Here is a 14,435-nt window from a genome sequence, read left to right as displayed (position 1 = left end):
TGGAACTGTAGCCGGGACCCAAGGGAAACTTATTTACCTGGCCCAACATATTGAAGATCTATGGTTATGGGGCTGAATTTCAACCTCATTTGATTCTTGGAATGTTGCTTATCAGAAATGGGCTCTGTGTCCTCTTTAGGCTGAAGTCTGACTCTGGTGGATCTGCATTAATACTTCAAAACATCATGTCTTTGTCTCGTAAGTTCACCATTTTCAAATGGCTGTAATGTAGAGGCTGCAATATGCTGAGATTAGATGAACGACACACTGCGGCCTCCACATTAGAGACATATGAAAAAGGTGAAAGTGTGAGACCCACGGAAGTTCTTCAGATGCACGTCACCGTGCTGAGTCAGAGGCGGTCTCAGTGAGCCACCTTTAAGGGTCCTGATGCTGCTTACTGCTCACTAGATCACCCTTGACCTCATGGATTTTTTTTTCTACTTTAATATTCTATTTAATCCTGTTTTCCCAGAAGAAAAAAAAATTGAAGGACTATAAATTTTGTTATTACATATTCTGGGCAGTTGTAATAAACAGATAAATAAAATACCAGGAAATAAATACATACTACAAGCAGTCATAATAATCTTGAAACATATTTCAGGTAAATATCAAGCATATATTTTATTCAGTTCAAATTTTCAATGATAAATGTAGAGTCATAAATCATTTCTTTGTAGAGAAAAAAACTTGTGAGACATTTTAGCAGGTGTTTAACTTACTGTAGTGTCATGAGGCTTAACTCCTGCTCAGTTACAATGCATGTGTGTGTGTTTTAATTTTTATTTATTTGACTGGGTCTTAGTTGTGGCATGTGGGATCTAGTTCTCTGACCAGGGATCAAACCTGTGCCCGCTGCATTGGGATTGTGGAATTTTAACCACTGGAGCACCAGGAGAATTCCAGCAGCATGTTAAAGAGAAGTCCCTACACTGCGTTAAAGAGAAGTCACTGGCCCCAAAACAATGCCTCTGTCCCCAACTTCCGAGGGTCCTGCAGTGGCACCCTGAACACCAGGGTTTCATGATGGTGCCCAGCAGAATCTCCTTCAAGTAAATCATTTTTGCAGAGCCTAGGGATTTACCAGCAATTTGATTTTAAAGTGCATGACAGAATTTACAGAACCTTTGGAAATATAATGATATATTGATGAAGTTTTAGAACAGTAGACAGGGAAGTGACAGATATTTATTTTCTGTTCAACCAGTGCATTTGAAGTACTTTTATGCTTTATGTATGGTGAATGAAACTCACCCTAAACCAGCATGTCAGCATCAGTTTGGTGCCTTGATCTCAAGCAATTCAGTAAGTGAACAATTGCTCTAGAGAGGAAGAGTAGTCTTATTCCAGGGGACCTTGTGGAACCCCAGGCTAGCCAAGGAGTGATATGACCTCATTTGCACACATCCTGGGACTTGTGGGACATGTGTTTAACCCCACCGACCTGATAGGAGCATAGAGGGCCAGAAGGCACACGGAAAGGAGGAAGTAAGTCCAGCATCTTCCCTCTTCCCAGTTCAGGCTCAGGGTACTCACCTCAACAGTAGAAGAGCATCACTGCTCACCTTCTCCCTCAACTTCCCTTCACCTCCTCCACCATGTCTCAGCACTGGGAGACTGCGGAAGTTTCCAGAAATGCACCCCAAAAGCCATAGTAGAGGCTCTGTTTGTCCTGGTCTAAGTGTTATATGGGTCTCCAAAGACGAAAGTCTAATTCAAATTGTCTCTGTCCTATATTTTTTTCTTTTGTTGTTTATTTGTTCTGTTCAAGTGTAGTTGATTTACAGTGCTGTGTTCGTTTCTGGTGTATACAGTAGTGCCATACAGTAGGTCTTTGCTGTTTATCTATTTTATATACAGTAGGGTGTATCTGTCAATCCCAAACACCTAATTTATCCCTACCTCCCTCATCTTTCCCCTCAGGTAGCCATAAGTCTGTTTATTCACTACTTGTCCCTGGTCACCCCGTAGAGCCTAAAAGCACATCTGCTTGGGTAAAGCTAAAGTGGTAGAAGAACCAGGCTTCACTGTGTGTTTCACCAGCGGCCTCCTCCTAACTGATTTCTGTGCCCACCTCCCCCTTCCCAGCATCAGGGACTGTCCTCCTCAGTCTAGGTTCATCTGTAGACTGCGTCTGAGTTGCTCCTGATCACCACAACAACTCACCCTGACATCATCCTGAGTTTCCTCCCCACACTCTGGCGCTGGCAAGAGTCTCACATTCCAAAGTGTTGGCTGTCTTCCTCCGCTCTCCAAATATTATGAGAATTGTCCTTTTCCTATGTCTGTTCACGACGGTTAAGAATCTAAGTTATACTGCATCTTTGTGACTTGTGTCAGCTTAGGGAGGTTGGGTGATTTAATGAGATAAGCTAAGATTTCAGGCTTAGGTAGACTTGGTTTCAAGTGCCTGTTTCCTGTGTGATGTTGATCAACTCACTGAACCTCGGTTTGCTTATCAGTAATACGAGGAGAACACACATATTTAAGTGATTAAATTGACTAGCTTAGCGCCGGCATGTGGCTGTTTATTTTTGAGGTTAATATTCATTAGAGATATGAGAGTCAGTATGAAAGCAGCTCTTTTGGAATCTGATAACAGAAGACTAAACTCCTGTGAGAACCGGTGGTTGTGTAAGAGGTTGCTTTTTGAGAGGAAGTAGAGAAGACGAAATTGTCTGTTTGCAGGTTAGTGGCACATTTTCCACTATACCCCTCCCTTCACTTCCCTTGAACACTAGAAGTAAAGTTGCTTTGAATCAAACAGTCTGGGCAGACTAGGCTTTAAAAGAATTTCAGCTGTTAATAGGAAGTCCTCCAGTTCCACCATAGGCATTCCACCGAACCGCCTTGATGTCTGAAAAAATCCCACCTGTGGGGTGACTATTTTGAGTAAATTGTGGTAGGTGCCAGCTTTCAACCCAGACATGCTGTGGAGGTGATAAAATGTTAAGCTATGATCATGACATGTCTTTTCGATGGATCAGCTGTTACAGAGCATAAGGCAAAGCCTCTGGGTTTCCCTGGTGGCTCAGCTGGTAAAGAATCTCCCTGCAGTGCCAGAGACCCAGATTCGATCCCTGGGTTGAGAAGATCCCCTGGAGAAGAGAATGGCAACCCACTCCAGTATTCTGGCCTGGAGAATCCCATGGACAGAGGAGCCTGACTGGCTAGAGTCCATGGGGTTACAGAGTAGGACAGGACTGAGTGACTAACACTTTTACTTTCACACTGTGATGAGGGATAAAGGATGTTTGCACACTCAGCTCTTGCTGCCCAAGAAAGCAAAACCCAGCAGAAGAGTTTGCATAAACTGTAATTTGGAGACCTTCTCATGACCAGTGATCGGGAATGACAGGGTCAAACTAGTGGACAAAGGACCTTCCTTTAGGTCTTGATAGTAAATAATAGAAGCCTCTTCCAGGATATTTCTCCTCCTGGAGTTTTTTTTTAAACTATGTGTTTTAAATAACTAGAAAGAAAATTTTATTGATGGTAAGGTATTCAATAGGCTTCAATCACCTGGAGAAGGAAACAGCAACCCACTCCAGTATTTTTGCTTGAGAATCCCCATGGACAGAGGAGCCTGGCAGGTTACAATCTATGGGGTTGCCGAGTAGGACTGAATTTAGTGACTGAATAACCATGACAAAAATGTATTCAATAAAGTAGATGTAAAAATACACACCTTTTCTAATATTTTTGAGCACAGCTCTATGTCTATTTCTCTGTTATGCGGTGGTACTTCAGTGATTAAAGAATTCATGTTTTCTAGCCCAAGAAGCACAACACTCCAGTGGTAGAAGCCAACACACACAAGACAAACTAAATTGCAGGTGAATGTCTGTCTCTTCAAGACCCCAGTCAAATGTCTCACCTGTCAAGTCTTAACTGACTCAAATTCAAGGTAATTTAATCACTTAGCTGTCTAAACTCTATCTCTTGCACAGGCCTTCATCCTTGTACTTAAGACACAATGTTGCAATCAGTGTGTTTATGTGGGTATCTTTCTAACTAGGCTGTAACTTCTTTAAAACAAAGGTTAGCTTTTGTTCAAATCTGTACCTTCAGTACCAAGCACAGAGTGTGCTTTGTAATGGGCACTCAGATGTTTTCTGAATGAATATCTTAATCATGTTGTGAACTGTCTTTGAAGAGAGCATAAAGAGGCAGAGCACTTACTCTAGCTGAGAGGAAAGCCTCACTGAGGAAATGACCTTCACTTGGGTTTTGAAGGATGAGATAAATTATGCTGGTATATACTCAGACAAAGCTCAACAGATTTCTAAGCTGATTCTAAATGCATTCAACTAACTTGCTTAGCGTGTCCAAACACAACCTAAGGACAGCTTGTCAGAATAGGCTAGGCACTGCTTAGGGAAATATGTTGAAGCTCCATGCAGCAAAAGTATTTATTTTTCCAGCAGGGTAAGCAAGACTTTTGGGGGGTGGAGAAACAACTAAGAATTCATTTCAATGAACTTCTTCAGTGAACACCACACTCGACATGGTTGCAGCCTTTTCCCTGGATTTCAGGGCACACAGCTGGAGTTTGCATGGGGACGTGATGCGACTAATCCTTTAATAGCCCACCAAAGGTGAGTTGACCAGCCTGCAGCATTGTGTTACATGGTTGACAGGATTTGTCACACTCCGGGTCCTCTTGACATGGAACTTGTCACTGGTTCTTTAAGTTTCTCTCCCTTCTTGCCTAGAGGGGGGGTCAAATCATCCTTCTGATATTTTCCCAAATATTTCCATGCTGGGAGCCCAATGATATGTGAGGAGATCTTGCTAAAAATAGTTAAAAGACATGTCAGGGTATTATTATGGCCAATTTGACTTGGGGTAGTCCAAGGAAACTAGATCTCATGTGAAATAAGTTAAAATAGACATTTTACTGTACATAAGAGAATGAGACGGTTGGATGGTATCACTGACTCAGTGGGCATAAGTCTGAACAAACTCTGGGAGATGGTGAAGGACAGGGAACCCTAGTAAACTGCGGTTCATAGGGTCACAAAGAGTTGGTCGTGACTTAGCAAATGAATAACAACAGCAACTGTATATCATGGCAGTTTTGAGATATGTGACTATAGAAATGATCACTCTTGGCGTGTGTCTTGAAAAGTAGCCAGTCGAAGGTCTCTGAGAATCAGTTCATAGAGGGAAGATTTTGAAAATCATAAATCTAACTGTACTAAAGATACTATGTCACTTTGTTCAGTTGAAAGAAATTAAGATTCATTCCAGTAGTGGTAGTAGACGTAAGTACATTTTAACTTGTTTTTCAAGATGTGCTACATCTTTAAGAGTTGCATTAGGTACACCATGAAAGGCATAGCCATCAATAGCTTAGATGTTCACATGAAGAGAGACTATAATTTCACTATACTGTCTGTTTATCTGACCACATCTAAATTATTTGTTTTCTAGTTACACATATGATGTTTTAAAAGGATCAAAGATCAAATGCACTGAGGAGGATGTGTCTGGAACTGAGACTTGTCTGTATATTAAGACACAGAAGGGGCCAGATGAAATAGTAGAGAACATTAAACCTAGAGAAAAAAATAATGGTGAAGATGATGATCAACTATAAAGATCACAAGCATAGCTAAAGAACTGTCATGCAGTCAGTCCAGTTCAGTTCAGTCACTCAGTCGTGTCCGACTCTACAACCCCATGAATCGCAGCATGCCGGGCCTCCCTGTCCATCACCAACTCCCAGAGTTTCCTCAGACTCATGTCCATCGAGTCAGTGATGCCATCCAGCCATCTCAGCCTCTGTCGTCCCCTTCTCTGCCTGCCCCCAACCCCTCCCAGCATCAGGGTCTTTTCCAGTGAGTCAACTCTTTGCATGAGGTGGCCAAAGTATTGGAGTTTCAGCTTCAGCATCAGTCCTCCCAATGAACACCCAGGACTGATCTCCTTTAGGACAGACTGGCTGGATCTCCTTGCAGTCCAAGGGACTCTCAAGAGTCTTTTCCAACACCACAGTTCAAAAGCATCAATTTTTCGGTGCTCAGCTTTCTTCACAGTCCAACTCTCACATCCATACATGACCACTGGAAAAACCATGACCTTGACTAGATGGACCATTGTTGGCAAAGTAATGTCTCTGCTTTTTAATATGCTGTCTAGGTTGGTCATAACTTTCCTTCCAAGGAGTAAGTGTCTTTTAATGTCATGGCTGCAGTCACCATCTGCAGTGATTTGGGAGCCCAAAAATATAAAGTCTGACACTCTTTCCACTGTTCCCCATCTATTTCCCATGAAATGATGGGACCAGATGCCATGATCTTAGTTTTCTGAATGTTGAGCTTTAAGCCAACTTTTTCACTCTCCTCTTTCACTTTCATCAAGAGGCTTTTTAGTTCCTCTTCACTCTCTGCCATAAGGGTGGTGTCATCTGCATATCTGAGGTTATTGATATTTCTCCCAGAAATCTTGATTCCAGCTTGTGCATCTTCCAGCCCAGTGTTTCTCATTATCTACTCTGCATATAAGTTAAATAAGCAGGGTGACAATATACAGCCTTGACGTACTCCTTTTCCTATTTGGAACCAGTCTGTTGTTCCATGTCCAGTTCTAACTGTTGCTTCCTGACATGCATACAGGTTTCTCAAGAGGTGGGTCAGGTGGTCTGGTGTATTCCCATCTCTTTCAGAATTTTCCACAGTTTATTGTGATCCACACAGTCAAAGGCTTTGGCATAGTCAATAAAGCAGAAATAGATGTTTTTTCTGGAACTCTCCTGCTTTTTCGATGATCCAGCAGATGCTGGCAATTTGATCTCTGGTTCCTCTGCCTTTTCTAAAACCAGCTTGACCATCTGGAACTTCACGGTTCACGTATTGCTGAAGCCTGACTTGGAGAATTTTGAGCATTACTTTACTAGCGTGTGAGATGAGTGCAATTGTGTGGTACTTTGAGCATTCTTTGGCATTGCCTTTCTTTGGGATTGGAATGAAAACTGATATTTTCCAGTCCCATGGCCACATCTGAATTTTCCAAATTTGCTGGCATATTGAATGCAGCACTTTCACAGCATCATCTTTCAGGATTTGAAATAGTTCGACTGGAATTCCTTCACCTCCACTAACTTTGTTTGTAGTGATGCTTCCAAAGGCCCACTTGACTTCACATTCCAGGATGTCTGGCTCTAGGTGAGTGATCACACCATCGTGATTATCTGGGTCATGACAATCTTTTTTGTACAGTTCTTTTGTGTATTCTTGCCACCTCTTCTTAATATCTTCAGTTTTTGTTAGACCTACCATTTCTGTCCTTTATCGAACCCATCTTTGCATGAAATGTTCCCTTGGTATCTCTAATTTTCTTGAAGAGATCGCTAGTCTTTCCCATTCTGTTGTTTCCTTCTATTTCTTTGCATTGATCGCTGAGGAAGGCTTTCTTACCTCTCCTTGCTATTCTTTGGAACTCTGCATTGAAATGGGAATATCTTTCCTTTTCTCCTTTGCTTTTTGCTTCTTTTCTTTTTTAGATGAAGTAAAACTTCTGTTTTTCTCGAATTATGGTGAAAGGGTGGAAGTTACAGGAAAATAGACTTCATCTCAAGTGCAAAGATCATGTGTGAAGATATCTAATCAACAGCAAGAAGGAATACCTGGAAAGATATCAGCAATTGTTTAAACAGAGGCTGAGAATAAGTAATCATAAATGTTGAAAGAAATTTGGGCATTAGGTGGAAATTTGGACCAAATGACCTTATGATTATTCCATATCTATAAAATTAACCAAGCAGATAATTAGATGAATTACAAGGCCATAATAATAAACATGGAATGATATCAGGCAGAAATTGACCACAGTCAAATGAAATTGAAGAGAAAGCTCAGAGAGAGAAACAAACATACAGAACCTTAATTTATAATAAAGGAACATCACAGAGCAATTAATTAAAGATAAATTGCTTTAGTATACACTATTAAGTAATCTAACTCACTATATGGATAAAAGCATGATTGGATCACTACCTATCCGCACATTAGAAATGTGCTTCCAGGGAATTCGCTGGCAGCCCAGTGGTTATGAATAGGTGCTTTTGATGCGAGGGCCCAAGTTCAATCCCTGTTTGGGGAATTAAGTTTTCACAGCTGGCACAGCTCCACCCTCCACCCCAAATGATTCCCAAGTATTTAAACAATAAATGTTAGCAGTAGCACTATAAAAATAATAGGAAGACGTGTTTAAAGGTCTTCATACCAAGAGAGGACTTTGTACATTTCAACAGCACAAAGCCTGGGGGGAAACTGCTCAACTGTATTAGATAAAATTAAGAATTTGTACCTAAAATGGATTAGATCTGATAGACAGAGTGTATGAAGAACTATGGGTGTAGGTTCCTGACATTGTACAGGAGGCAGGGATCAAGACCACCCCCAAGAAAAAGAAATGCAAAATGGCAAAATGGCTGTCTGAGGAGGCCTTACAAATGGCTGAGAAAAGAAGGGAAGCTAAAGGCAAAGGAGAAAAGGAAAAATATTCCCATCTGAATGCAGAGTTCCAAGGAAGAGCAAGGAGAGATAAAAAACCGTCCTCAGTGACCAATGCTAGGAAATAGAGAAAAACAATAGAATGAGAAAGACTAGAGATTTCTTCAAGAAAATTAGAGATAAAAAAGGAAAGATTTCATGCAAAGATGGACTCAATAAAGGATAGAAATTAAATGGACCTAACAGAAGCAGAAGATATTAAGAAGAGGTGGAAAGAATACACAGAAGAACTGTACAAAAAAGATCTTCTCGACCCAGATAATCACAATGGTGTGATCATTCACCTAGAGGCAGACATCTTGGAATGCAAAGTCAAATAGGCTTTAGGAAGTGTCACTATGAGCAAATCAAGTGGAGGTGATGGAATTCTAGTTGAACTATTTCAAATGCTAAAAGATGATGGTGTGAAGGTGCTGCACTCAATATGCCAGTAAATCTGGAAAACTCAGCAGTGACCACAGGACTGGAAAATGTCAGTTTTCATTCTAATCCCAAAGAAGGACAATGCCAAAGAATGTTCAAACTACTGCACAATTGCACTCATCTCACATGCTAGCAAAGTAATGCTCAAAATTCTCCTGGCCAGGCTTCAACAGTATGTGAACCATGAACTTCCAGATGCTCAAGCTGGATTTAAAAAAAAGCAGAGGAACCAGAGATCAAATTGACAACATTTGTTGGATCATGGAAAAAGCAAGAGAGTTCTAGAAAAACATCTACTTCTGCTTTATTGATTACACCAAAGCCTTTGATTGTGTTTTGATTCCAACAAAGGGTGGAAAATACTTCAAGAGGTGGAAATACCAGATCACCTTACCTGCCTTCTGAGAAATCTATATGCAGGTCAAGAAGCAACAGTTAGAACCAGACATGGAACAACAAACTGGTTTCATAATGGGAAAGGAGTACGTCAAGGCTGTATATTGTCACCCTCTTATTTAACGTATATGCAGAGTGCATCATAAAAAATGCTGGGATGGATGAAGCACAAACTGAAATTAAACTGCCAGGAGAAATATCAATATTCTCGGATATACAGATGACACCACCATTATGGCAGGAAGAGAAGAAGAACTAAAGAGCCCCTTGATGAAAATGAAAGAGGAGAGTGAAAAAGCTGGCTCAAAACTCAACATTCAAACAACTAAGATCATGACATCTGGTTCCATCATTTCATGTTAAATAGAGGGGGAAACAATGGAAACAGTAACAGACTTTGTTTTCTGGGCTCCAAAATCGCTGCAGATGATGACAGCAGCCATGGAATTAAGAGATGCTTGCTCCTTGGAAGAAAAGCTATGACCAACCTAGGCATATCAAAACCAGAGACATTACTTTGCCAGCAAAGGTCTGTCTTGTCAAAACTATGGGTTTTCCAGGAGTCGTGTATGGATGTCAGATTTGAACCCTAAAGAAACCTGAGCACCAAAGAACTGATGCTTTTGAACTGTGGTGTTGGAGAAGATTCTCAAGAGTCCCTTGGGCAGCAAGGAGATCCAATCAGTCCATCCTAAAGGAGATCAGTCCTGGGTGTTCATTGGAAGGACTGATGTTGAAGCTGAAGCTCCAACACTTTGGCCACCTGATATGAAGAACTGGCTCATTTGAAAAGACCCTGATGCTGGGAAAGGTTGAAGGTGGAAGGAGAAGTAGAGTACAGAGGATGAGATGGTTGGATGGCATCACCGACTCAATGGACATGAATTTGAGTAAACTCCGGGAGTTGGTGTTGGACAGAGAGGCTTGGCATGCTGCAGCCCATGAGGTCACAGAGTCAGACATGACTGAGCAACTGAACTTAACTGATTCAAAATGGACTCTGAACAAAATTGTTATTGTTGTTTAGTCGCTAAGTGTTGTCCGACTTTTTCCCACCGCGTGGGTTGCAACATGTTAGTGTTCCCTGTCCCTCTCTATCTCTTAGAATTTGCTCAAACTCATGTCCATTGAGTCAGTGCTGCAATCTTACCATCTCATCCTCATTTGCTCCCTTCTCCTCCTGCCCCCAATCCTTCCCAGCATTGAGGTGTTTTCCCATGAGTCGACTCTTCATATCAGGTGGCCAAAGTATTGGAGCTTCAGCTTCAGCATCAATCCTTTCAATGAATATTCAGGGATTATTTCCCCTAGGATTGACTGGTTTGATCTTAATGATCAGGGGACTCTCAAGGGTATTCTCTAGCACCACAGTTTAAAAGCATCAATTCTTTGGTGCTCAGCCTTGTTTATGGTCCAAATCTCATATCTGTATGTAACTACTGGAAAAACCATAGTGTTGGCTATACAGAGTCGGCAAAGCAATATCTCTGCTTTTTAATATGCTGTCTAGGTTTGTAATAGCTTTTCTTCCAAGGAGCAAGCATCTTTTAATTTCAAGGCTGCAGTCACCATCCACAATGATTTTGGGGCCCGAGAAAATAAAATCTGTCATTTTTTCACAATCTATTTTCCATGAAGTGATGGGACAGATGCCATGATCTTAGTTTTCTGAATGTTGAACTTTAAGCCAACTTTTTCACTCTCCTCTTTCACGTTCATCAAGAGGCTCCTTAGTTCTTCACTTTCTGTCATTAGAGTGGCATCATCTGCATATCTGAGGTTATTGATATTTCTCCTGGCAATCTTGATTCCAGCTTGTGCTTCTTCCAGCCCAGCATTTCTCATGGTGTTCTCTGCATAGAAGTTAAATAAGCAGGGTGACAATACAGCCTTGACATACTTCTTTCCTAATTTTGAACTACTCTTTTGTTTCATGTCTGGCTTTAACTATTGCTTTTTTGACCTACATACAGGGTTCTCCGGAGACAGGTAAGGTGGTCTGGTATTCCCACCTTTTAAAAATTTTCCACAGTTCGTTGTGATCTACACAGCCAGAGGCTTCAGTGTAGTCAATGAAGAAGTAGGTATTTTTCTGGAATTCCCTATCCTTCTCTATAATCGAATGGATATTGACAATTTGATCTCTGGTTCCTCTGCCTTTTCTAAATTCAGCTTGTACATCTGGAAGTTCTTGATTCACAAACTACTTAAGCCTAGTTTGAAGAATTCTGAGCATTACCTTGCTAGTATGTGAAATAAGTGCAAATGGACAGTAGTCGGAACATTCTTTGGCATTGCCATTCTTTGCGATTGTAATGAAAATTGACCTTTTCCAGTCCTGTGGCCTCTGCTGAGTTTTCTAAATTTGCTGGCATATTGAGTGAAGCACTTTAACAGCATCGTCTTTTAGGATTTGAAATAAGTCAGCTGGGATTGCATCACCTCCACTTGTTTGTAGTAATATTTCCTAAGGCCCACTTGACTTCACACTCCAGGATGTCATACTCCATGTACAAATTTAGTACAAATAAAACAGAATGGGAAAAGGTATTTGAAGTCCACAAATGGCAGAACAACAAAAGCTAGAATTCCACAAAATCAATAGGTCAGCACCAATAGAAAAGTTAACAAGAGAGGTTGAAGTTGACAAAGTCAGTAAGAATTTTACAGAGTAGAAAATCAAAAAAGCTAAGAAACATAAGGCAGTATTCAAATGATTGATGAGCCAAGAATTATAAATGTAAAAATTTATAATGTAATGGCCAAAAATTTAGACAGCGGGATAACACAAAATGTTGACATAGAATCTGCTGCTACTGAGAATAGATTATAAAACTCATAATGGAGAGATTCTGCTATTTCCCAAGAAAATAAAATTATGTACACCTTCGAGGTATGGTTCTAAGAAATTCTCACACATGTCTTCAGACAGATACATCAAGGTTCACAGTAGGGATATTTATAGTAATAGGGAGCTTGTGGCAACCAGAGACTGCACTGCTGGAAGGGTAGAAAAGAAAAGAAAGTCAATGCACACCATGAAATATTGTGTATGAAATGCTGAGTCCTGAAGTCCTGGATTTGAGGGACACAAAGAAAAATGAATGTTCTCAGAACATAATATTCAATGATAAAAGTGACGGTAGAGATTGTCATAGATAGTAGAATACCATTTTAGTGCGTTAAAAATACATGCATGCATTTACCAAGACACACACACCAAATACACTTAATATATTAGTAGAATGACTGCTGGATAAATAGGAATAGAAGGACAGTAGGGGGATAAATGTGTATAAACAGATAAGGAAAACAAAAGAGAGTCTTTGTATGGATCATTGGTGATAATGTACCATGAACTGAGCATAATCAGCACTCTGCATCTGAGAATCAGAAAAGAAAATAAAACAAAATCATACTTTGTTTTCAGGGAACTTTGAAACTGGTAACAACTCACACCCTTTATTCAGATCTCCTCGGGAGATAAAGGACTTCATTTCCCCGTTCTCCCAAAGTAGGTCTCAAGTCTTTACTTTATGATACATGTTGTGTGAAGGAGTTTCTTCCAACTTATGGTGTACATGCATACATGAAAGAACAGCAAAGGAGAATTATCTCTGGATTCTTCACTTTGAAACTGTTTTCAACTACACATTAAAATATTTCAATCATTTTTAAAGGTTTCACTTTTTAATGGAAGAAAAGTTTAATTTGAAGATAATATGAAACTGTTATAATAGCTTATTAAACATAAAGGATAAAAGAACTAGTGAAGCTTTAAAATGGTAATTAAAAGAGCTGATGTGTGTCTAATGCATGTATTCAGTGTCTTCTAGCAGTAAGTCATGATGATGTTAAAAATTTTGCCTATGTGTTCAAGTTACTACTATGGCTAAAATTTCTGTCTCCACCAACTGGCAAAGCCCTGTGCTATCACTGCACTGAGCCACAAAAAGTGGCAAATGCACTCAGAACACAGACACGCTGCCTGCAGGAGCCCAATCTGCCTCTTTATGGGGAGAGCCTGGAGCCTGTAGGCCGCCCCAGAATTGTGGGGGAGGCTGGAAGCTGGGGGGTGAGACATGACTTTGGCATCAAACTGAAATTAAAAGTGACGTAAATTACTTAATAGGCCCCTGTGTGTAGAGGTTGTATTCTGTTTCAGGGTGCTTTCAAGTCTACAGAGGAATTTACAGGTGTTTGCTAATCACTGACTCCCAAGTAACTACCTGTTAGATGGTGGAATAGTATCATCTTGATTTTACAGAGGAAGAAACTGGATCTACAAAGCCATTTTCATCCACATGCTAAAAGTCACATAAGTTCTTATGCTAAAAGGTGATTTGAACACAAGTTTGCTAGTTCCAAATGAGAATCATTTTCTCTAACATGATTTAAAATTTCCCTCAGACTGTAAACAGCTTCCTCAAATTATTTCCCAGTTTGAATCAGAAGTTGCATTTCCTTAATGCCTGCCATTAGAGAAAGATATACTATACCAGAAAGAGGGGCAAAGTCTGGATGGAATCATAGAACATTTTGGTAAATGCATGATCTGACATAATAGTTTCAAGCTGGATTTATATTGATTTGGTTGTGTTTTATGTTTGTTCAGTGATACATGTAGAAGGATAAAACTTTCTTTTAAATAAAATATAAAATAATAGAATGATGTTAACAGACTGATTAAACCATATACTCATCGCCTTGTCTACAACTTTAAGTACATGATTCTATTAGACAACAGTGTAGAAACAGAAAAACAAACCCTACATAAGCCTAAATAATAAATATAAAATCCATGTAAACATACAAACATTATGCTAGGATAATATTTTACATATCATAGAGATATTGACCGGAAAAAATATCATTATATTATGAATCCACAGTGTGCAGATTTGTTTGTAGAGAGGGAATTCTAGGTCACTGAAAAGAGAACGAAGAGATCCGTTAATTTCTTGAGTCGGAGTAGAGTGTCAGAATTCCCTGCTCAGAAAATCCTCTCTCCAACAATTTCCATAATTTATGATTAATTTGGTCTTTTAGCAACTGCAAGTAGCCCAGGGAATGTGTGCAGACCAGGCTGGAGGT

The 14,435-nt window shown here is 40.1% G+C and overlaps 1 long non-coding RNA gene across 1 annotated transcript in view; it reads left to right on the top strand.

The window, feature by feature from the left end:
* Positions 1–14,435, top strand: part of LOC110134753 (uncharacterized) — a 75,565-nt gene that overhangs the window by 26,130 nt on the left and 35,000 nt on the right. The window contains exon 2 of the long non-coding RNA XR_011485077.1: positions 3,779–3,910. This is a non-coding gene — a long non-coding RNA (uncharacterized lncRNA). The remainder of the gene's footprint in view (positions 1–3,778; positions 3,911–14,435) is intronic.

Source organism: Odocoileus virginianus, chromosome 3 (genome assembly GCF_023699985.2).
Source record: "Odocoileus virginianus isolate 20LAN1187 ecotype Illinois chromosome 3, Ovbor_1.2, whole genome shotgun sequence".
NCBI lineage: Eukaryota > Metazoa > Chordata > Mammalia > Artiodactyla > Cervidae > Odocoileus > Odocoileus virginianus.
Note: the sequence above shows the minus strand (reverse complement) of the source record. Positions and strands in the feature narration are given on the sequence as shown.